This window comes from Crocodylus siamensis, chromosome 11 (assembly GCF_052110815.1).
Source record: "Crocodylus siamensis isolate JL-2025a chromosome 11, ASM5211081v1, whole genome shotgun sequence".
In the NCBI taxonomy this organism is placed as follows: Eukaryota; Metazoa; Chordata; order Crocodylia; family Crocodylidae; genus Crocodylus; species Crocodylus siamensis.
In genome coordinates, this window is record NC_143405.1 from 21,644,803 (window position 1) to 21,669,953 (window position 25,151).

General features: G+C 42.4%; 1 protein-coding gene across 2 annotated transcripts in view; it reads right to left on the minus strand.

Annotated features, from left to right (window-relative positions):
- RAD54L2 (RAD54 like 2) overlaps window positions 1-12,861 on the minus strand; it is a 98,513-nt gene extending 85,652 nt beyond the window's left edge. For both annotated transcript variants that reach the window (XM_090022979.1, XM_090022980.1), the window contains exon 1: window positions 12,660-12,861. The gene's annotated coding sequence lies outside the window, so the exon portion shown is untranslated. The remainder of the gene's footprint in view (window positions 1-12,659) is intronic.
- Window positions 12,862-25,151: the final 12,290 nt, after the last annotated feature.

Here is a 25,151-nt window from a genome sequence, read left to right on the forward strand (position 1 = left end):
GGCCGGAGCTCCCTGCTGCAGGTGCTATCAGCCCACGCAGGGCTGTCTGGAGCGGGCACAGGCAGCTCCACGTGGGCTGCAAGTGGCTACAGCACAGGACACTCTGGAGAATCTTCCCCACCCAGATCCTCTTTATTTCATTGTGCTTAAAAATGCACATGTATGTGATTTTCTTTTTTTTAAACAAAGGCTAAATCCACAAATCAAACCATACAGAAGGCAATTTAGGCAACTCAAAAGTCTGCCTACATTATACAGTAAAAGATCTGTTATCCAGCACTAGTGGCAAAACTAGCACCAGTTTTGGCCAGATGCAGAACAGAGGGGAGGGGCAGGGAGCGGAGGGGTGGCGGCAGCCACAGGCAAAGTGGCAGCAGTGCAGGATGATGGGTGGCGGCAGTGACAGCCACATAAGCTCCGCCCCCTGCCTCCAGCCAGCCGTCTGGAAATTCCGGTTAGTAGAGTGTACCAGTTACTAAAATGAAAGTTAACACAGCTTTTACTGTAGCAACTTTTCACTGCAGGCCATGACCCACTGACAAAAACTCACTGTACACCAGGGCTTATAATGAAATTTTCACAGAGTACTGTAAACTGTCTTTTGTAGATCCTTTACCAGGGAAACCCTCCCGCCGCCAGATCTGGAACTCTGTCAGCCCTTCAATGCCATACCTGTATGCAAGAGTCATAGGAAGGGAGAGAATCCCTCCAGAAGTTTGTTCTTTTCCAATTCAAATAGTACTAAACATGAACTAAAAATCACAGAGGGACTGATGATCTCAGGTGGTCCCTTCCAGCCCTAAACTTCTGTAAATCTGTGTATGAAGAGCGTACCTACTTCCTGAACTGTGGACCACAATAAGATCCTAGATGAAAAAACAAAACAAAACACACTCTCCTTCCCCTTCAATTAACTGCTCCCTTTCTGGTGACTAAGTGATTAACAGGAAGATAAAAATAAACAAAACTCCCCGAATAATAATATAGGTGACAAGAAAAAAATGGCTTCAAACCTCCAAGCAATCTCTAGCTCAGAGTTGGCCAATCCACAGCACACATGCACAAATGGGAAGGGCAGTGAACTCTGGGGAACCTAGTTAAACAGATGCTAGTGATGGGAGTCAGAGGCAGAACTCAGGGAGGGAAATTGGAGTAGGACTCAGGAAGGTATAGGAGTTGCAAGTTGGTACTGGCTTGACGATTTGGGGTGGCAACAGGGCAGGAAGGACTGGACAACATCAGTGGCCGATTATTAGAGTGGTGCTGTCTCATACTTTGGACTTAACTTGTGGCACAAGTGCCAAAAAGGTTGGCTACCACTGCTCTATTTGGTTCCCTGAGATGCCCCAAACAGGACAGCAGCATGGCTTCCAACCCTATCATTAGATGTCCTTCTAGCCTCAGCTTTATGGGGCACCATAAGCAAACTTCTAGCTATGTCCTTGCAGTCGACCACAAACTTGCTTAATTTCACTCTGGCACCACTTGATAAAACTATGACAGATGCAAAGTCAATGCTGCATCATTATACATTTGATTAACATTCAGAAAAACTACCTCCGCAGCCATAAGGGCAAGAAACAATGTTACCAATGAAAGATTAATTTCTGCAGAAATTAATTACTTGGGCGCCCACACTTACATCATAAAGCTTCCCTCCCACTCACTACTGGCAAGCATACTTCCTTGAGAGCTCACTTTCAGATTCCCAAGAAACAGAGAAAGGGTAGGCATTGCAGTTTGCTAAAGAAGCCAGTCAAGGCTGCTGCAATTCCCATCTCAACCCCCTCTTCCCCAAAAGCCACAAACCACAAACATTTGGTGAAACCCAAACTCCATGGCTCATTTCAGGGGCATGCTTATTCCTAAAACAATAAAAGGATATATATCAGATTTTAAAAAAGAACAACAAACAAATTTCCAATTTACTAACTAGAGTTTGAGACCCAAAAGGTCATCTAGTATTAACTCCTGTGTTTCAAAGACCATACACTAAGTTTCAAACGATTATTCTTTTAACAACTCCAATAACTAGTATTTGACTAAAAATAAAAAATTCAGAAAGATATCCAAGAAGGGTTGGAAGCTTCACTATTTCTCGTTTAATAGTTAATCAACCACTTCTGTTAGTTAATTACACTCACTATTAAAAATCAGTGCCTTATTTCTCATTTTTAAATGTCTGGCTTTAGCTTCCAGTCTTTGTTTGGTTCCTGTCATGTCTTTCTCCACTAGATTAAAAATCCTTTTAGTACCCCAAATATTCTGTCCTCAAGAACTTAGATGCATCTGAGTATTCTTTGTGATAAACTAAACCAAATTCAGCTTGAAGATGCTCATTATGAGACATTTCTTCTATACCCTGAATAATTTTACAGCTTTACAGCCTCAATTTTTTGAACATCGTTTTTAAAGTGTTGACACCTGAACTGGACAAAATGTTTCAGAGTCTCACTAATAACGTATACAGAAGTAAAAGTCACCTGCTTATCTTCTCCTCTTCTGTTCCTATATGTCAGGATCTCACGAGCCCCTTCTTGACATAACATTTTCCTGAGAACTAAAGGGCACTTTTACACATGCTCCATTGATTAATCATGTCTACAAGTCTGCTGGAGCACTCTAAACAGAACGCTCCAGTGTGCTGCAGTCTCATGTATTCAGCAGCCCGCATTTCAAAGGTGGTGAGCGCACTTTAACTAACGCTTCAACAAGCTTTAGTTAAAGCACCGCTGCTGCCACTTTGAAATGCAGGATGCTGAATACACAAGATGCTGTGCGCTTTTTAATTAAAGCAGCTCCAAGCTCCCCCCACACATGTATAGGTGCCTTCAAATTCTTTTGCCTATTTACAAGGATCACTGAATCTTTTAGAGTTTGGGCTCTTCAGGACCATCCCCCGTTCAGGAGTTGGGGCCTGAATCTTTTATTCCTAAATGAACATCTCTACGTTTGGCTGTATTAAAAGGCATTTGGTTTGGAAATGCTCAGTTTACCATGCTAGCCAAATCATTCTGTACGACTGCATTCTTGTTCTCTTTCCTTGTAAAAGCATTTAACCAAGCTTTGTATTATCCTCCCATTTTACTAGCAGTGATTTTATATTTATTTCTAGATCACTGATTAAAACATTAAACACTGGACCTAGCACCAGACCCTGGAAAAGCCTTCACTCAATGAGTATTCCCCACTTGAAACTACATTTGGTGAAATCTGTCAGTTAGCAAATTCTAAATCCATTTAATATACTGTACTTTAATGATACTCTGTTGCCCTAAGCTTTTAATTAAAAAGTATTTACACAAATACTATGCAAAATTCAAAAGTTGATTATGTCTGCATAATTTCCTTTATAAAAATGTTAATGTCAAACAAGGCCAATTTCATTTTTTGACGAGATTTATATTCATATACTTTGTCAACTAAATCCAGAATAAGCTAGCTAATATAAAAATGTATATTCTTAAGTAGATATTGTTTAGCATCCTGCTTTGTTATTAAGGAACTACTTTGCTTCTTTCCAAACAGACCAGAAATACTTATTCAAACCTTAAAGATTTTCTGCATTTCTATTAACAATATTACTGTTCACACTCTGTAGTGGAACTACACCATTACATATTGTCTGTTGTTCCTCAAGTACTTAAAACATATCCTTTTTCTTGTCTTAAGCTCTACCAGCTAGGGAAGCAGGGGTCTTCAGCTTCCCTTATCAAGTTTCTGCACTTCAGAATAACAATAGCTATTCCCCCTCACTCCATTTGCCCCCTTTGTTAGCATTTTTTTCTCCTAACTACTGCTTTCACTTCACTACTGAATCAGGATGGACTTTTAGCCGACATTATCATCTCTCTTGATTATGGAATTATAGTTTTAAGATAACTAATACACCCTTATTTTACCTTAAAAATTTTTGATCTATATTTTTCCTTCCAGTTGATTTTGTTCACAATTTTCCTGAGCATTTGGAAATTAGTCCTTTTCAAGCACCAGGTATATATAATACTGATTACAACTGCCCTCTGTCTGCCCATATTAAATGCAATTGGGTGATGATCACTGGTCCCTAGGCAACCAACTTCCAGTCCAGAGATAAAGACGAATTAAAAACTGCCAAAACGGAGGTCCAAAATACAGTTACCATGAAAAAGTGAAATACCTTTTATCTAATATAGCTCATACATTTTGTAGCTCTAATTATAATATATATTATCTGTTAATAATGATCCGTTTAGGTCCCTTCTGACACCAAATACTATGATAGTATGATATTTTAGAAATTCTAACAATATTTTTACTACTAGCTGCATGACACTTTCAACATACAACTCCCAAACTGAAACCCCTCGCCTATAACATTATAATTTTCTTTCCTCACAATACTAACACGTAATCAGCGAGTTACACATTCCACTCTCTGGTTTGATTCAATAGTTGTTAACAGACTGTTCCACCAGGGCTCCCCTGTGCCGCCTTTTCATAGGTAGGCCCAGAATTCTGCGATAGTAACATGCTGGGCTGGTCCAATTCTTAAGGAACCTCTGGAAAGTGAAAGCAAGTCTTAAAATATCAAGACACGGTTCCTTATGAGAGTATGACACATTACAACCTGTCTAACATTGGACTCCTCAGGTACCTCTCCACTATTTACTATTTATTCATATCCCTCCCTCCCCCCAGCCTCTCTCTCATCCACTGACTCCTCAATTTACACACATGCGAGCCTCTGGCTTTTTTACTATTCATTCCATCCAGGAAGAGCACACACCAACTGCAGATCTTTCCTCAGCCTGACGAAGGGTATTTAAACCAGAAAGCCTGCTAAGAAGACTTTTTCCAACTATTTAGTTGGTCTGATAAAAGATATCAGATTTACCCAAAGAACTTTGTCTGCCTATGTCCTTTGACCAACATGGCTACAAAATACACCCCTCTTAAAATATTAATACATTTGTGCTCATTTGCTTTTTCAGTATTTCCTAGCACATCCTAAATTAATCTAGAGGCACTAGCAATATCGCCAATTGATACAGAGATGCTGGACAGAAGCATGTATCTTAAAATTGACAAAATTCTGAATGCAACTTTCTGTAACATTGCTTCCAAAATTTGTCATAGAATCAGAGAAATAGGGGCTGGAAGGGACTTCAGGAGGTCTAGTTCAACCCCCTGTTCAAAGGAGGACCATACCCCAACTAAATCATCCCACCCAAGGCTTTGTCTAACCAGGTCTGGAAAACCTCCAAGGATGGAGATTCCCCAGACTCTCCAGGAAGCCTGTTCCAGTGCTTTACTAACCTCCTAGCAAGGAAGTTTTTTCCTGCTATCTAACCTAAACTTCCCTTGCTCCAACTTGAGACCGTTGCTCCTGGTTCTGTCATCTGTCACCACTGAAAACAGTCCAAGCTCCATCCTCTTTGGAACTCCATTTCAGGTAGTTGAAGGCTGCTATTAAATCTCCTCTCAGTTCTTCAGACTAAATAAGCCTAGCGTCCTCAGCCTCTCCTCATAAATTGATCATGTTGATCAACTATCATAGAATCAATGAGTCGGAAGGGACCTAGACAGATCATTGAGTTCGACCCCCTGCCATGGGCAGAAATGAGCACTGGGGGTGGGAGGGGTTGTAAGACCCCAGCCAGGTGCCTATCCAGTCTCCTCTTGAAGATTTCCAGGGAAGGTGAGAGCACCACCTCTCTGGGAAGCCTATTCCAGGCTCTAACCACGCTTACAGTGAAGTAGTTCTTCTTAGTATCTAACCTAAAATATCTAATTATAAAAATCTCCTAAACAAAAAGATAGTTGAGTTAAAAGTACAGTTAGTTCTATGATCTTCAAATTTTAGATGCTAAGAGAGAAGGACCTTCTGAATGATGCTGTACCTACCAGATTTCAGCCTCCTCTTCCTGTTCTGGCTTCAGCCTAAGACTTTGTTTTTAAGAATCCATCATATTGACCAAATAAGAAGAGTTATGTAGTTTCTATTAACTGATTTTGTCCATTTATAGTACGAGTTCTGTGCCAATTAGAACAGACCAGTTTTCCAAAAAGAATATGATAATGGTGTTGTTTTTTTGTAATATGTCAAAACACTACAAGACCTCCTTCAATTGCTTTTATAAAACTTTTTAAAAGTTGTCTTTACAAAAACTCTGCAGGCTCCCTCACTAAGTAAAGTGTTGTGTGTGTTCTGCCCTGATCAAAGTCCTCCCATGTTTAGTGCAAGTTTCAATGTGTGTGTGGCATCTAAATGCAACTAGAGATTTAGGGAACAAAGTTGTACCCATATTGGTCTATAGACAAAAGGAATCAGAACTCAAGGTAAAGGGAATATTTTTTTTTATTAGATCAACTAGATATTTGCAAAAAAAATTGCAAGCTTTCAGGCACACACCCTTCTTCAGACATAGGACAAAGACTAAAAGTTTCATTTCTACCTAGAAGAAATTTTACAATCCTTGCATTCTCCTATGCCTGAAAAGGGGGGTGTGCACCTGAAAGCTTCCAATTTTTTTTGCAAATATCTAGTTGATCTAATAAACTAGTTGGCCTAATAAAAAATATCACTTCTACTAAAGATTCAGGACTTCTTTACACTTAAATCCCTGCTGCTTTCACACAACCTGCAAATCCACTCTAGCGCAGAAGTTGTTATACCGATATAAAAATGTCTTTATTAGTATACCTTAATCATATTTGCAAACTGAAATAATGCCACTTTTAGCATCTTATGTGAGCATAACTATATCTATGCCAGTTATACTAGAATATAGGTATACAAGCAAAATTTTTTAAAAAATCATCACATCCCTAATTGACAATTATGAAGGTAAGAACTGTTTAATGATAGAACAGGCCACAAATCTTGCTGAAATTTCCACTGCGTCATTATGAAACCAGGTTATCAATTCTGTTTTCAGTTGACCAATCATGACTTTGAAAGACACTGCAAAAAAAATATCTTCACATCAATCTTGTGCTTTAGAACCACAATATTTTTCCTTAGCAGGGTTTAAATACAGTACTGAACACTCGCACATCAAAAAAATTAGAACAGTCTTAAGAGAGCCTCTTAGTTTTGTTTCTGAGCAACCGACTAAGGCCTTATCATAGTTTTCTTTGTCTTCTTCGGTGACATCTTCAGCTATCTGCACAATTATTCAGCAGTTTTCTTCTTAGACTTAGAATCAACAACAAAATAGAACACACTGTGTCTGTTTGGATGTTTGCCAACATTAAAGTCTCCTCTCTCATGTTTGACCAACTACTCTGGATTAATGACAATGCTGATCACAGTAGGCACAGATAGAAGTGATAGAATTTTTGCCTGATCAGGCCCCTGAAAGCACTCTACAGCCATGACCAAACACAAGTGCATGGCTGCAGAGGGCTTTAAAAGGGCTCGAGATCCCACAAGAATTTGACCCTCATTACATGAGGGTTCAGATGAAGGCACCTGAAAGCAGAGCACCTTCATTGACTTGTGTCTGCACACACTGAGAACAGGGCTCAGTTGACACAGCCCAACACTGCTCCTGGCACTGGTTTTCAGAATGGGAGAGGGGGAAGGGAGCAGACAGTTTGTTCCGGGGGTTGCGCAGCTGCCCCTGGAGGGCAGAACAGGTGGATTGGAGCGCCCCCCTATCCCCCTCTGAAGTGGAGGGCTCCAATCTACCCAACCCCACTCCAGTGTGGCTGGGGAGACCCTAGAATGGACCTACCTCCCCTGCCTTCTCCTCCACCCATCCTGAGACAGAACAGGAGCAAGAGAGGGGGAGTGGAGCTAGGGGAAGAGGCTGTCAAGATGCAGCTTTTCTCCCTGGATCAGCTCTAAATTGGAGCTTGATTCCCCACCCTCCCAACCCAACAGCTAACATCTGTTGGGTTGGGAGCATCGGTCTAACTCATGTCGCTTTCTGTAAAGAACCATGAGTTAGACCCCAGAGCTGCATTTCTTTCTGTGCCTACCGTTTTTCTTTTATAGTTTCCTCTATTTGTTCACCCCTAGAATCTATTAGTGGATTTGTCTCTGACTTAAATTTGTAATGTGTATATCCAGAAACTGGAGTTTCAATCCCTCATCTGAATATCTTATTTTGTGCTGCATTGAAAGTGATTGTGATGTTTCCACTTTTAGCTTAGTGTATTATTCTAGCCCCTCCTTTCTGAGGTCTTGGACTCCTTGCGGTATACTCTGACTCTCGCCTGCCATGTCTTGATTACTGTATGATGTTATTAGTTGGGAGGTATTATTTGTTTTCTACCACAGTAGGACTCTGGCAACCTATGTGGGGGTTTTCTTGGGTTACCACCTCTACTCTTCTCTGAGACAGCCAAGTCTTATGTCATCAATTGAAATTACAGTCTAATTTTTTCCATGAAACAATTTTCTTTATTTGTCAAGATTAATTTTTACATTTTTAATCAACTCCCTGTTTGAAAGGCTGTTGTTTCTTCACTCCGAGTCAGGTAAGTTTTAATATTAACTTAAAAAGGGCTCAACTAAATCCAATCTCGTGGGTTGTACAATTTGTGTATAAATTTAACAGTTCAAATGGCAACATAACATTCCAATTTAGTCCCATCTATAGCACCCTTTGTTTTCTTTTTTTCCTCAGTTCCCCAGTCTCCTGACTTAGTCTCGCTTCCTAAGAGCTCTCAAGACACTACCGCCTCTTTAAGAGTTTTGGTGGGTAGTCTTTACCCAGGATCCCTCACCCATCAGCTTCTATAGATCCTGATTGGCTCAAAACAAAGTCCAAATGAAAAAACAAAGCAAAACCCGCTTTCGCTGCAATTTGGATGCTAGCCGCTTTCCTCACCGCGTGGCTGTCTCAGCTCCCTTCCGCTCACAGCTTAGGTATTACCTTTGGAAGACTTTTCTTCGCCAGTGACCTCCAGCTTAAGATCTGCTCGAGCTCTTCTCCCCGCTTGAGCTCAGTCCTCAGGGTTTCTTTTTATCACCACTGTCTTCCAGGACTTTCCACCTGGTGGCCTCTTCTACCTCTCATTCCTTCCATGCCCCACTCCTCCCCTCACAGGGTTGGTGTATCTTTACAGAATACCAGCTCCAGAAGCATCACCCTCCTTCCATTTTTGCCTCTCTCCTGATGAGTCTCATTCCCTGTGGTAAGTATTTTATTTATTGCCTGTTTCTCTTCACAGGGATGTTAACACAAAAGGGCACAATTGGCAATCATGCCATTAAAATCTTTAATGTTGGCATTTTTGGGGTACCAAGCAGTACCTGGTTTCAACTTTAGCTAATGTTCAAGCTCTTCTAACAATTCTTGAGTAAGACCTGAGTTACCAGAGTTCTACTACTATGACAACAGCACTAGTACTTCTCATCTGAAGGATTAAACTCAATGTTCTCCTCTCCCATTTCAACAGAAAACACTTCAATGAATGACATATTTGATCTTGAAGAATTTAAAATAAAAATTGTTAGCACTTTTCTAGCCTTTTCAGCTCAACAACTTTTGATAAATGTAAGCTTTTAATTTAGAAAAAATGTCTGTTTTAATTACTTCAGTCTTCTTATAGCTTGCCATTTACTTCAACTTCAGCTGTATGGAGTTAGTCAGCAAATACTAATGTATCATCTTGCCTAAACACCAATCATACATATACAGAGTTCATCAACAGCCCTACCGAATAATGAAGAGACTGAAAAGCTTCCACTTTCGTTCAAAATTGAAGATTGAATTTCACCACCGCATTCTGAAAAGGTACCACCACTTTCCTAAATTAGTTAGCAAGACAACTTTCCCTAACCAGCCACCATCTACAGTTCAAACTACTTTCTTCTATATAAATATCCAGTGAGATCTGAGTGCATTAAATCTACTCCTTTCTCCAGTCACACATAGGAACACTCATTCATCTTCCCCTCTAAGCTTCTAAAAGTTTGTTTTGTTTTTATTTAGTTATTATATATAAATACAACAATATCTGCTTTATATATAACAAACAAATATATTATAATAATATATTTGGTACATGTATATACATTTCTTACAGTTTAACAGGCCTAACAAGAAACTTGTTACAGCTTACATTTAGAGTGTGTGTGTTAAAAGTTTCCAGTCACAACTTCAGATTAGATCCCAAAGTTTCTAGTATCCAACATTTAGATATTTATGTTCTTGTACATTCTTAAGCAACAACAACAAAAAATTATTTGATCTTACTTATTCAATTTATATGTTGCCCTCTGCAAAAGCTCAGGCAGCTTAATTCCATATTCCAGATACAAGAAACTCATTTGTCCCCCCACAACTTACCATAAATTTATGTGATGGAAAAAAATAGAAAATAAAACAACCCACAAGAACAGGTATAACTGAAAAAGTTTTCTAAACACAATAAAAAAGAGCCAATTATCTGAATGTGCAGTCATTGAAGTAAATTCCTCTATACTTATTTCAATGGAATATCAAAGTAGTAATATTAGGTTATAAAATATCTCATATGGATAAAATATGCTTTTTTCACACATTTGAACAATGTGGTTTCTTCAAAAATACCTGAAGTATCTATATTGCTTTGGGGACTAAAGTAATAGAAAAGATCAAGGCATTACAAGAAATAAACAAACCCTTTTTGGTAGCTGAGCACAGGTATACCATCTGTAACTTTTCCCCTTGAACTATAATAACTAGAAATACCAAGAGGAATTGTCCATAAACAATTCACAATTTGGCTGAGAACAGGAGATTTCATTCCACTTTCCGAAAAAGTTAAGTGTCTGAAGAAAGCAAATTTAAATAAGTAACTCATCAGTACTATATGCAATTACATTATTAGAAAGAAGGCTGGGCAGCGTGGCACTGTAAAGACTAACTAATCATTACTTTTATCATTAGAAAGAAATGCATGCTTAGATAAGTTGAACTGCTATCTATATGCAACGTTATTTGAAAATATTTATTCTTTATAGTTAGCAAAACCTTTACATCAGGAATTTAAACCTAAGTCTGGTTTGTTCAGTACAATTAAAAAAAATAAAATAAATCAGTAGCAGTGTGTTATACCCAAGTGAAATTTGAGGGGAATTTTTGGATGCAAAAGTTACCAACTACTCAAGATGAACTTTGACCAGAACATATTGACTAAACACTCAGTCTCAAAAAAAAAAAAAAAAAAAAAAAAGGCTCAGGGATCTTTTCAATAAGCGGTTCGGGAATGCGGCTTAGTGCTGAAAGGTAGCACCTAAAGCGGCAGAGCACCCCCTGCAACAGTGCTGAGAATTGGTTCATTATTGGCTCAGAACAGATCAGCTCTTTCTAACACCAAGAGACTGAATGAAAGGTGCAGGGCGAATCAAAGATTCACCTTACTTGCCCTGGCCATCTTGTTGTAACTTTGATAAGATCATGGCATGAAGTACTGTAATAACTTCAGACTGTATATTCACAACTTGTGGCTTTATAACTGAAAAAGGTACTTTCAAATAAGTATAAGAAAGAGGAGAGTGCACTAACAACTGAACATATTACCTGGATACTTTTAGTGACTATCAAAAGTTAATAGATAAATCAATAATGACATCTACTTAATACTCCATACACCATTAAGAGGGATGGCAAAAAAAAAAAAAAAAAATGAAAGGCTAGCCATTCTCACCAGAGTCAAAATAAACCTGTACTAGGTGAATCTGAAAACAAACAGGTTAAAACAACAGTCCTGAGAGACAGAGAGAGAAACACAGAGTTTGGTACCGGCCCCTGGAATCAATGGAATGCACCAGAATCTCACTGATGCGAACACCGACAGCATCAAAAAGTTACAAAAGGCAACCATGAACTCGAACTGATGCCACAGCGGTGAGGAGGAATCAAATGAAAAAGTAATGGTCCCAAACTGCCCTTTTAGCCCGTCCACAAACATGACAGGGAAACTAAAAAGTGACAAATGCGATTTTCATCACCTGCTTGCCAATACTCAAGAGTTCACAACACAGGCATATTAAGGACATAAAAAACTTTGTATACGGGGCTGGATCCAATCCAGTTCAGCAGCCTTCCCTCAACATGCAGACAGGGAATAACCCGCCTTTCCACGCTGGGTCTCATCCTGACCTCTACCAGCTAGAGGCCAGCGCAGGCCACCCAGCAGGAGCTTAGCGCTCCCTTCCAAGGCAGGTTTTATTGTTCTCCAAAAGAAGCAACTGCGGGTGCACTTATCTCCTGGAAACAGCGAGCCCTTCCTGCGCGGGAGTCCCGGGCCTCGGGCGCCTCGTGGGGCAGGCGCCCAGCTCCCCGGGCTGCTCGGGGCAGGCGCCCGGGCTGCTCGAAGGCGGCACGAAAAGAAAGCGGTTGTTTTTCCGGTTGCGAGTGCTCTGCCCCCAAAACCCCCCGGCTCTCACGGGGGAGCCAGGAAAAGCGAGAAGAGCAAGTCCGTTGCCCCCCGCGAACAGACGGGCTGTCCCTGAACTTCGCCACGCGTCCCTCCCCGGCCCTCGGCCACCCCCGAGGCCCCGCGTCCCTCTCGAGCCCTTCCCCGCCGCGAGGGGCAGCCGGGCCGGGCCGCCCAGCACAGCGGCTGCGGCCAGTCCCCCACACCCGGCACGACAGGCCCCGGGGGACGCCGAGCCCGGGACCTGCCCCGGCCTCTGCGGGGGGCCGCTCCCCCGCGCCGCGCGGCCCCGCGCTCACCTCCCCGGTGGGGCTGCGGGCCGGGCCGGGCCGGGCGGCTCCGCTCCTCCTGCCGCCGGCCCCGGGCGCTGCGCCCGCTCCGCCGCGCTGCTCCTCGGCGCCGCTCCGCCAGCGCTCGGGGTCCGCGGCAGTTCCGTCCCCTCAGTCGCGGCGCCGCAGGATCCCCCGGGCAGCAACAGGCACCTCCGCCGCAAAGGTTCCGCAGGGCGGAGAAAGGTTCCCCCTCCCTGGGGGCAGGGAGGAGCGGCCGGAAGAGCTCCTGCTGCCTTTGCCGGCCCCGGAGGGGGGGCCCTGGCTTCGGCTGCCATGCCCGAGCACCGCTGGGTATTCCCTGGGCCTGTCCCGCAGAGACCAGCAGTGTGGCTGCGCTGTGCCCCAGTCCCTCCCTTGGAGGCCCAGCTCCTCGATGGGGCTTGAGAGTCCACTCTTTGAGCCACAGACCCCTGCAGAGAAGTTGCAGGTCTTTCCACAGAGCTGGGATTTCTCTCCTTTTCCTTCCTCCACTCTCTCTTCTCTGCATTGAGAACGCTACGCTTTCTCTTGAAAGGGGCTGCCACTTGGTTGAGTTTGCTGTGCCCTTAGTGGGTTAGCCACCAGCTCCTCTGTTTTCTTGAGGTCTGCCTTCAACGCATTCTCGTAGCGTTTCCTCGGGCCCCCATGAGATTTCAGGCCATTACTAAGCTGGGAGCAGAGCACTTGTTTGGGGAGCTGAGAATCAAGCAACTGCACACAATGATGGGTTCAGTGGCGTTGATGCTTTAAGATCACGGACTCAATACTGCTAACACTTGCTTCACCAAGAAGAAAGAGCTGGTGCTTGCGTGGTGATCTTCCCGCTTAATGCAGAGGATTTCCGGAGGCATCCTTGGTGATACCTCTCCCCAGCGCATCAGGTCACCCGAGTCACTTACCACAACAGATTCCTGCTGATCTGCATTTAAAGAAGCTGGCCAGCTTCATGCCCAAATATCACAGGCCTGATTTGCCACACCCATCTCATTTTTTGGCCTTCCCACACCATCAGAAAAATTCAGCCTGTAGCAGTAGCCTTAAAGAAGCACTTGATCCCATCACACAAGTAAACATTAGGTATTAAAAAAAACTTTGCAATGGTTGAGAGGCACAAATGGAAAAAAAGGGGGGAAAAGGCAGTGGTGTTATTCAGGACATATGTCCACTAAGTGCAGAATAGGAAGCAGGCGAGCGCTAAATTACAACACTTTAATTCCATCTAGGGGCTGGACCTGGTAATGTCAGAATGCTGGTTGCTAGCATTACTAGTGGTGTGTTAAAGTGTTCAGGAGAATAGTAGAGCACAGGTAGCATCACTTCTCTAAGGCATAGCTCCTGCATCACTCTCCTGAACTGTGGCGTCCTAAGGAAATTGTTCTGTAACTAGCAGTTGCTGGACTACTTCATGTCTGCAAGTTATAGCATCTACCTTAAACCACTACTATCCATGACAAATCTTTTTTACATTTATGTGGCGTGGAAATGCAGCAATCTTCCATGCAGGGCTGTTATTTAAGAAGCAACTACCATAGCCTACTGCTTGCACACCAAATACAACAAAAACCCATAGGCCCAATATTGTTCCCACTGAGATCAAAGGGCACAGGAGTAAGCCCAGTGTGCACCAAAATATATAAATTATGTGGTAGGACGGTCTGCTTGGTTTTTTGGATCAAGTCTGTGGCTGGTATTAAACACACAATCCAGCAGTAAGGAGGGAAATGGTCAAAAGGAACTGTTGACGCCAGAAATCAAGGAACAGCCTATCAACCCAACTCAAACTCTTAGTCCAACACAGCATCTCATACATTCCAGGGAAGCAGGAGTCAAGGGCAATACAAAAAGCAGCTCAAGAACAAATGTGCCTCAAACCACAGAACAGCAGATGCAGGAGTGCCTTGTAAACATCATAACAGCATGTCCCATGGGAGTCTTCAAAAGAGAGAATCAGAGTTATTACAGAAAGAATTTGCCCTCTTCTCTGTTAAATACACTCAAACTCTAAACAGAACTGAGCTTGTTAGACCCAAGCTATAAGCTTTAAGATTTCCACTATTATCTCCCATTTTACAGAAAGGAACTGTAAACCCAGCAGGAGGAGGGATGCAAAGATGTGTAGAGTGGCACAAAAAAGAGTTAAATGAGACAGGAAAGCCTCAGACAGAGGCAATGAGGAGGAGCTGTCGCATGCACAGTGGAAAAACGTGTGTCACTGTTTAGGCATTTACTCCACATTCTTCCCATAGTGGCAGATTTGTATGTTAAGTACCGAGACACAGTTAGCCATCTTAGTCTGAAGTCAAGCAGAAGACAAGGTAGACTAAATTAGAGATATCTGTATTGCATAAGCTTTCATGAACACATCTGATGAAGTGAGCTCCAGCTCACAAAAGAATATGCCATAACTATATCCCTAATTTAGTCTATAAGGTGCAAATCTACCCTGCCATCTGCTTAATAAGTGCTGCCCAATAGAAGCTGTCTCCTTCAGGGGCCATGCTTTGCAGATGTTACAGTAAAAGTGATTTTGGAACAATGAGGAAGCCAAACTGCATGCTCATATAAGCACCAATTCAAGCAGCATGACTCAGTGGTACCTCCTACCCACACCTTCTGCGCAACTTAGCTTCACTAATCAAAGCAGTTCACCTGTGGCATGTTCTTAATCTAAGATGAGAAAAAAGGAAAGCTTCTCTCTACAGGCTATCTGAGAGTCACACAATATCCCCCTTATGGCTGTTTGCAATGTTTACGCATATACCTTACTGCACTCATTTATTCACTCTCTCATTTTGGAATGCAGGTAAGAAATATGCATTGGACAAATCTTGTAAGCTACCATGCCAAAGGGTTGGGGATCTGCAGTAAATTAGAAACAAAATGCACCCCTGTTGCACAGAGAATTTCATACAGATCTTGAGCTACTGCACACTGACAGCTTGGAGGCTATAATGTCATCAGCCACACTATCCCTTAGAAATTCAAAGGAACCTTTACTGGGCTCCCTCCCTCTTCAAACTTACAGAAGCCATATTTTACAGAAGGCTCCTCTGCACACTGTTAATAGCAACAGTTAAACAAAACCTTCCAAAAACAAAAGTATGAAGAAGGACTTGCCATTGACTTGCTGGTCATTGCTCAAGCATTCTGGGTAAAACTATAGGAAACAAGCCATAGACCTAGATTCAAGCAGGCCTGTGGCAACAGCTGCAGCACAACCATTTCCACTCTGAGTTCATAATCTTCCTCTCAGGAAGAAGGCACTATACATGCAGCGCAGCTAGCTCAGCTCTGTAGCGAGACAGTCAAGCTGTAATGATATAGAAAACTACATATGGTGGGCACTAGGAAAAAAGGGTGTGGAGAAGTATTCTTTTGCCAGGAACTATCCTGAAGTTGCTACACCAGCATAAAGGATGATGAAAGAGTCTCTATGTAAGGCCCCTCTTACAGAATACCGAGGGTAGAGTAGAGGTCCGAATTATTTGTATGGCAGTCCATTGTTCTCTGGTCTTGTTCAAACTATGCACCAATATGCATGTAATCTATATGGTAGGCATTTGTAAGCAACTTCCATGCAGGTCCCTAGCATCTTTGCACACCCTTCGTACAATAGAAAGCACTGAATCTCCTTCCAAGGACTCCTTCTACATCCATGGACTAGGAATGATCCTTTGTTAATTACTGTTCTTCCATTGAAGTCATCAGAACTCACACTGGGCCCTAAAGGAGGGAAAGCAGAGGACAGAGCTATTAATAATGTAGGAAAGAAGATCAACTTTAAAAACAGGAATTTTAACCTGACTGTATCCCTTTAAGTATCCACACCATTTATTTTTGGAGTCAGTGTCAAAGGCAGTATCAATTACATGGATTAAGAGCGGGAAGGACATTAGAACAATTCCTCTTCCTGTCCATTAAGCCATAAAAACTTCAGAAAATGCAGACTCCAGCTACTGACTAGAATCTTTCAAGAAACAAATTGTCTTCCCTATGTAACTCTTTGTTTTAGTCATTGGCAATTAATGATATAAAAAAAAGCCATTAAGAAATGCTTTCAACCAGTCCTCTAACTCCACCCAAATTGCTACATTCCTAACCACAGACACTTGTACTTACTCACCTATCTCTCACACAAAAAGCCATTTGTTTATGCACATGAATGAGCTTGTAAGTATCAGGACATTTTCAGAGTAGTTTGTAAATACATGACCCATCACAGCTTTCACTGATCATACCTCTGGACTACATTTCAGTCTATGAAGTTTTCAGCACTTGGAGTTTTACATCCAGATACAAAAGCACCTTAATCAGCTGGAATCAGTCTGCTGAGCCAATGGCCATTATTTATCTGCAAGCCGTATAACATCATGGGTTAACAGTCCTTCCAAATACTCTCTACCCTATTGTCAGCTCTTTAAAAGAACAGAATGGGCAGGACTGCAACTTCCAGTAATACATCAAGAAATCCAAAGAAATGATCAGAAATGTTCAGACTGGATGTTATGTATGTTTGATTCCATAATAAATGTGATCCCTTTTCAAATCTTTCCCTCAGATTTGTAGAAACAGCAGCACACCCTTCTGTACTACACAATATTCTGGGAGGACTGGCCACAGATAAGAAGAACCTGAAGGCTGGAATGCATGGCCCATTGACAGAGCAGCTTTGCCTCCACTTTTATTGCAGGCACCTTAGAAAGCACAGATGAATTCCTCTTCCTTTTCCCATTCTTAGTTTGTTACATGTTAATAGTAGCCAGTTAGACAACAGTGGCTGGGCATAAAAAATCCCATTAAGGTTAGATCCACAGAGACACTTAGAAGAAGTAGTTCAGAATACTTGATCTATGGCAGTGCTAGCTGGGAATCCTCCTCCGACTCTATTAACAAACAACCAATAAATTGACGAGCCCCATTGTTGGCACAAAACATGCACTGGGTTTGAGGACACCATAAATAAATCTAGTATTCTAGTAACAACACAACTAATCCTTACTGCTGGTGAACGCACCTTTTTTAATCCTCATTTTTCTAGGGTTAGTATGTATCCTCAGCAAAGGAGGTCTAAGCTATCATCTTCCATTTCCCATAGTCACTGCAGAACAGCTGATATGCAATACAACCTCACCACCTTTCTGTTCATGCTAAGTTTATTGTATGTCCACACCCATAGCCTTGCAGGAGCTGTTTGCTCTCACCATTACCCTGCTCTGTGAGAAAGCAATCTCCAAACAGCAGCCACAGTAACTGTGAGCCCCTAACTTCTCCCTTTAGCCACAGGGCTGAGGTACTTAGCTTATTAAAGTTAAAACAAATTCCTCTCAAAGTGCTAACATAAAATGCTGACTTTTGCAGTTAAACTTACCACATACTTCAAGCACTATCCTTCATTTCTTCCAAACTATTAAATACAGATGTCATGACTACTACTTCACTTCACAGGCAAAACTAGAAGAAAAGAGGTTTTTGGCTTTATTCTTTATTATACTTGCACATTCACTCTTCATTAAACTTGTAAGTACCATGGAAATATCAGGAAAATGCAAGGAAACTCTTCCTTTGCTGTAGTGCAAACAGCAGTTTGTGTTGAAGTATTCATGTTCCTGTGGGCCTTCTTTAAAAAAAAGCAGCAGTTTGAAGATTACTGAAAGATTCTGTAATCTGTTAACTCTGTCACATAATTCCTATTAAGCCATGTAATTCAGAGCAGAACTGCTGCATAAATAAGAAGGACTTGATGCATAATTTATGGTAAATGCTAGGAGGCATCATTAGTTATTAAATATTCATACAATAGGAATGCCTACAGGACGCACTGAAGACAGTGCCATATTGTGCTAGGTGCAGCACACAGAGTGAGATATGATCCTTGTGCCAAGGAGCTTACAATCTAAGTATGTTGTATAAATAGGTTGCAGAAGTCATATCAACAAGGCAGTAAAGGTACGTATCTTGTTCTTCCTGTTCTGTCCAGGTGCTTCAACCACCTTGTTTTACTTTCATTTACCCAAAGTGACTTCTTTCCACCCTGTGTCCATTTGACAGAAGTCAGTTCAGCCCAGAGAGAAAGATAAGTTACTCCTCTAAAGTGCCTAGAACGTTTTGCTGGAATTTCCAAAGGCAGAAGAGGAAGAGCTCTTCACACCCTGCCCTCTCCCCCACTGCTTCCTCGCCTGCAAAGTGTAATGGGTTTCTGGGGGAGTTCTCTTTCATGATCATCCCCTGCTTCCAGCAGCATGCAGCATGATCCTTGGTAGACTTGGGTATGTGATTTTAAATGCATCTTTACCAAGAGTTGCTTGCCATGTTTGTTATTGGCAAGCTTTGTACAGAAGGTCTTGATAGAAACATGTTCCTAAATTGTCCCATCCCAGAGGTGCTAGTTAAAGCTCTGGCTGCTCAGCTATAGGAACAGCTTGTAACCTAATTTAGAATAGGATGCGTGTTTCTGTTACTTTTCTGTATCCATTTCCTTTGATGCAAAAAAATGTTAAAAGATCGTTTTTGGTTCTGAGCTTTGCATAAATTCTAATTCATTCCTCAAACAAAATTACATTGAATTATTTTGACATTTGTCCCTAGCAAGCCTCACTCGGGTCTTTTCAGTTTTGGGATACAGTAGGTTGTCCATTTTCTTGGATACAGTAGGTTGTCCATTTCCTTATTTACAGTTCATAGGAAGAAGCTATTAACTAGTCAACATGGGAAACAGGGGCAGATAAATTCCAGCTTAGACAAGTTCAAGATAATTCACACCGTATCAAACTTGAACTCTTCACATATGCTGTTGTGTTTTAAGTTAACCAGTCAGGAAATAAATTTGGCTGTCATTCTAGACAGATTAGTGGGAGGGTGAGGAGGGGAGAATATCCTCTGTTTAGGCAATAGTCAAAAACATCAACTTTGTTAAAGTGCATTGAGGATAGGATAGGGAATAATACTAAAAATAAAATTATGCCATTACATAAATCAATATATGGCCTTCACTTGAAATATTCTGCTCAGTCTTCAGCATCCCATTTTAAAAGAATAATGTATTAGAAATAGATATGCTCCAGTGGAAGGCAGTGAAAAAGCCACATTCTGTAAAGCCTTGCATACAAGGAGAGATTGGGACTTTAATTCAAAGGAAAGAAACAAGGGACATGACAGGAATACAAACAGTTGAATAGTATGGTGGAAAACTCTGTTTCTACTTTTGCATAAGATAGGGAGGGGCATGCTAAATAAAACTGAAAGCTAAAGCTTTAAAACTGATTAAAATAAATACTTTTTACTGTTTACTGAATCTGTGAAACCAGCACACAACAGTGCAAAAAAGCATTCAAAGGGCAGTTGTTACTGGGTTGGCCACTGGGTTGCTGCAGGTTCTAGGTCCACGCTTAGCAGAGGCCCATGTAACCACCGGTCGGTTCACTGCCATTGAGCCATGGAGTGGTTCACGCTCTTGATTATTTGGCTTTCTCCTCTGCAGGGCCTAGCTCATACCCACATTTTCCACAATGTAGAGAATCATTCTTGGGCTCACAACGGGTCGTTACAAAGTCTAAAGCTGGTACAAGAAGGGTGTTGCTTGTTGCCCTGTCACCACAGCAAATCCAGTACTGTAGTCCCACATAAGGCCTACCTTCTCTCAAGGAAGCTCTAGCTAGCAGCAGTCTCTAATTTGGTCCTGGCCCCAGCTAAATTCCTCTCAGAGTAAAGGCTAAAAAGCTATTCCCCCTCCCATTCAGCACTCAGTTTAGCTAGGCCCTCCCCTTGTAAACTTTCACTCCAAGCACTTGGCAGGTACAATAGTCCTTAACCCCTTCCTGACCAGTGTGGAGTTTATATATCCCATAGCATGCTCACTCCCATAACACAGTACTTAGGGGATCATAAGCAAATATCAGCTTCCCCCTTCCCCCAGCAAGAGGAGGAAAAAAATGCATGCTGATGTCCTTTCCCTTAGAAAGTACAACCACAGGTGCAAAACTAAGTACCAGCATATTACTTCAGATAGGGATAGGGATTTTTCATGGCACTTGCATGTCAGTAGGGGATCTGACCAGCCTTCAGGATAAATAGGCATCTGAGGAGGTAATATCAAAGTCCATCCATGACCCAGAAGTTCATTGGAGGTGTCTGGGTTAGGCTGGACTGCCCCTGCTGCTGTTGGGGGCAGGAGGGGCTGAGTTTAGGTGTTTGCAGTGTATAGGCTTGAGACACCAGCAGGCAGAGTTTTGAGAAAGGCCCTGACTATCAGTTCAGACACAGCTCCAGTGTCTGCAAGGTTTCCAGATGAGGTTCTGAACAGCCAAGTTTCTTTAGGCCACAGTCATTGATTAGGCTTGTGATGGGGACCACTATGTTAGATGGAAACCTGTGGTACCACTGCACATGTTTCAGCTTCATTCCTGCTTCCTTTTGGTAAGAAGGGGCTAGTCTTTTTAAGGTCTGAACTTTGTTAATGGATCTGACCTCCTCCAACATAGGTAGTCTTAGCCATCCCACTTTTCTATTAACTGGATTTGTTGCCATTTCCAGATTGTTCCAGGGACCTATTAAATGGTCCCTACTTGGTTTAAGTGTGTCTCCCAGTTCCAGCTATAAATGATCAGGTTATCCAGGTAAACCAGGGCATACTAGGCCCTGTGGCTAGAAAACCCAATCCATTACACCAAAAGGCTGCAGGTATCCATGGAGGCCAATAGGTAATACTGTCCCAAACCAGAACAAGTGACAAAAGGAACCATTTTGTGCGTTAGTGGCATGAAAGGTACACCTGCATAATGCTCCATCCAGCTAGCTGCAGTTCATTTTCTGTGCATATCACCTCAAAAGACAGGAACAACAAAACCAGCTGCTGCAAGCTGTGCTATGATTTCAGTTATGAGTTTGGCAACTGTCGATCCTTCCATATCATGGTGTATGCATGAAAGGTCGCCTAGACATTCAACGCATATGCCTAGGCGGGAGTATGAAGGAGTAGAGGCTGCCCAGACTTTCCATCCCCCATTTAGCCATTGAGACAAAATCCAAAAGCCAAACCAAGTCCAGGCATTTGGTGCCTCCCTGGCTGTAGTTGTGTAGGTGTCTAGAAATTGAACTCAGTTCTCCTGTGTTTCTCCTGGCAGACAAAGATTCTACCACTGAACTACAGGGAACTCCACCACAAGCTCGTTTTACCACTTCTGGCATTTTCCTGGGATCTGAGCAAAGCTTTCCTTTACTTACTATTCTTCTATACATTATAGGTTCAAAGTGTAGCTATCCATGTAGGGTTGAAAACAGAGTGGAGAAAAAGGGCGTGGGTTGGTGCACCTGGGTTTTCTGCTTTGGCAAGAGGAGAACCCCAGGAGGGGTTTGATTTCCGGACACCTATACAGCTACAGTCTCCTGCCTAGGTGTATGCATTGGTTCCCCTGTACTTCCAAAGGCACTGTTGTCTGAGAGACAACCACTTGAGACTCCAACTGTGGCTCAGGAAATAAGGGGCCAAAGCAATGTCCTTTGAGTCTTCCAATTTTTTGGAAGAATTCCTGTGCCATATTTGTAACCTCTTATTTTAATTATGTTGCCTAATTTCATAAATCACTTATCCCCCACTTAAAGCCATAGGGCCTATGCCACTTGCCAGAGGCTTGGACACCCAACTGTGGAATCCAGCTGTGTTCAGATGTTTAACTATGTACAGTACAATGTTGCCTTCCTTTGGATGCTGTTTCTCCTACATCTCCCATTCTAGGTCTAGAATATGCCAAGCCTGTCTCTCACGTAGTTCATTAGCTTCTCCTACTTCAAGCTCCTATCAGGGATAGAGCAAAATAAAGAAAGGGGGGGGCATCTGGTCCCAGTTCAATAGACTATGACATTATGAGCATTCGCTTTAAGGCCTGTATGCATCATTGTATAAAACCCTGTATTTGAACGTGGTACACAGTGACCTGACTGTCTTTGCAGCAGATCATCCTGGTCTTCTCTTTAGGGCACTGTGAATTAGTCAGGTTCTCTCAAACACTTAAAGCATCCAGACTCCCCTGCCACAATTGGGCAACCTCAAGACATGCTGGGGTTTTTCAAGGCCAGTAGGAATGCCAATCTACCCCACTGGTTTTCTTCTGTCCAAGCTAACAACTTTGCTTCCACTAGGCTTTCCTTAGGCATCCCCCAACATAGTCTCAGCTGCTATAGACATTTCCAGCCTGATCACCTCAGCTGATGTCTCTGCTTCATGCTTCAGAATCCATTCTCTATCCTATATCAGTAGTACTGGGGAAAGCTGCTCCACCCTAAATGTGTTTCAAAATTTAAATCTCAGTTCATGTTTCCAACTTCAGCCACTGCCAGCAGAGATCCCACATGTCTTGGTCTCCCCAGGGATACTTTTGTCTCCAGAACTGTTGGGGGTAGGTCTTCTCTATGATATCCAGGGAACCCATAATGTTCAATTTAACTGATCACTTTGACAATCACCACCACATCAAGCCCCCAGGATGTAGTCTGTCCTGCTTTTGTCAAATACAAAGCCACCATATTAGTACACTACTCAGAAAGCCATGGGGACATCACAACCACCTGTGTGTAAGTCACTAGGAAGGCCTCATTATCATCCTCTGGGCCCATCATTGCAAGCCTCACTGGCCCAGCTGGTATCAGTGCAGTGTTGTCCACGTAGGTGGAGTTCCAGCCCCTCTTGGAGGTTACAAAAGAATTGCAACTGGCTGGACCAGCCACTGTAGTTGCTCCAGAATCAATTACTGATGTAGTAGTTGCTGCTGAGCCACTTGTTACTGCCTCTAGGCTCCCTGATTCTCTTATTGGTTCTTGTCTGTCTGTTACTGTTGGTTCTCCAGTATCCTTTTTAGCATTTGGTCTGGATTCACATTGTTACTAAACAGTCAGCTCACCCCAACAAGCACTGGAATAATCGAAACCCTAAATTACTCAAGCCTCTCACCTTTATAAGGGCCAAGCCACACCTGCATTTTCCACCATATGTGAACATATTGCTTCTGGGGGCCCTTAACAGACCTCTACTATGTCCTCAATTAGCTAAAATGAAGCAGTATTTCTATTAGGCTGGCATACCCTTCACTGACTGCCATCTAACATAGTAACAACATGCAGCAAGTAAAACACTTCTGATTTCACATCACATCTAATTCTCCTTCAGGAGGCTATGGTAGGCAGAAATCTCTAATTCGTTCCTAGTCCCACCCAAACTCTTCTCACAGAGTGAAATGAGGTCAGTGCTAACTCCCTTCTAATCAGCACCTACCTGAGCTGCACAAGAGCTGAGCTTTTCCCTTTTAGCCCCTCCCTTCTCTTGACACCTACTGCATGTGTAGTAGGTAGGACTGCTTTGAACACAGAGCAGGTTTGTACACCCCACTGCATGTTGAACAAGGATTAGTCATTTAAATAAATAGCATTATCATCCTCAGTTCCAGTTTCTAGTGGAACTTACAATCCCCTGAATTCTGTGTGAGGTTAGGAAGAAACTTGTCCTAGGAGTAAATTATTGCATTGCTTTCCTTTATTGGGGTTTTACATTTCCTTCTGAAAAATCTAATGCTGGCTGCTTTTAGAAACAGGATATCAGACTAGAAGGACAAATTAGCACTAATAAGTGAGAAACCCATAAAATTATTGAGTGTTGGAGACTACACCTACATCAGTATGTTCCTTCTAGGGTTTATAAATCGTGCTTGTGATAGTAATCTCAGTGGGGACTAGGACCTTCATTTGCACTGTGAAAAGGACATAAACATAGTTCTGTCATGGCAGAACAATAAATTTGCTAATGACTCCCTCTGCCCTGCAACCATTGGGGAGGAAGGTGGTTGAAGCATGGAAAATCCTCAGAAGAAGGAGAAAAGATGTTAGAGACTGCCTTTAAAGAATCATGCTCTCTATGCAGGGGGCCCATTCCATTGTGAGAAGTCAAAACATTTTGGAGGGGCTTTTTTTCCCCTCAAGGCTACTGACCAAGCCCAAAGGCTTCCAGGACACTGAGGAGGCATTTACGTTCATTCATCTGTTTTGCATAAATCTATAGCTCTCCTGAGCAAAAAGTATTGTATGTATGTTTAAGATGTCCCTTTGCAAAGCCTCTGTTCTTTACTTTAACAGTTACATAGTCCCTGTGGGGTGAAACTATAAACTAGAGCAAGTGTGGCAAAGTAGCACTTGGTAAGAATGTGTGAAGGTAAGAATTGATGGGAAATGTAGTATAGTGGATGGTAACTTGGTCAGCAGTGACCACAAGCTGATTGAGTTCATGATCTTGAGGAAAGGAAGGAAGGAGAGAAGCAGAATAAGGACTTCAGAGAAGCAGACTTTGACTCAGTCAGGAAACCCTGGGAGGCCAGTCTGAGGGGGACAGGAGTCCAGGACAACTGGTTGTACTTTAAAGAAATCTTACTGAGGGCACAGGAACAAACCATCCTGATGCACAGGAAGACGAGCAAGTATGGCAGAAGACCAGCTTGGCTT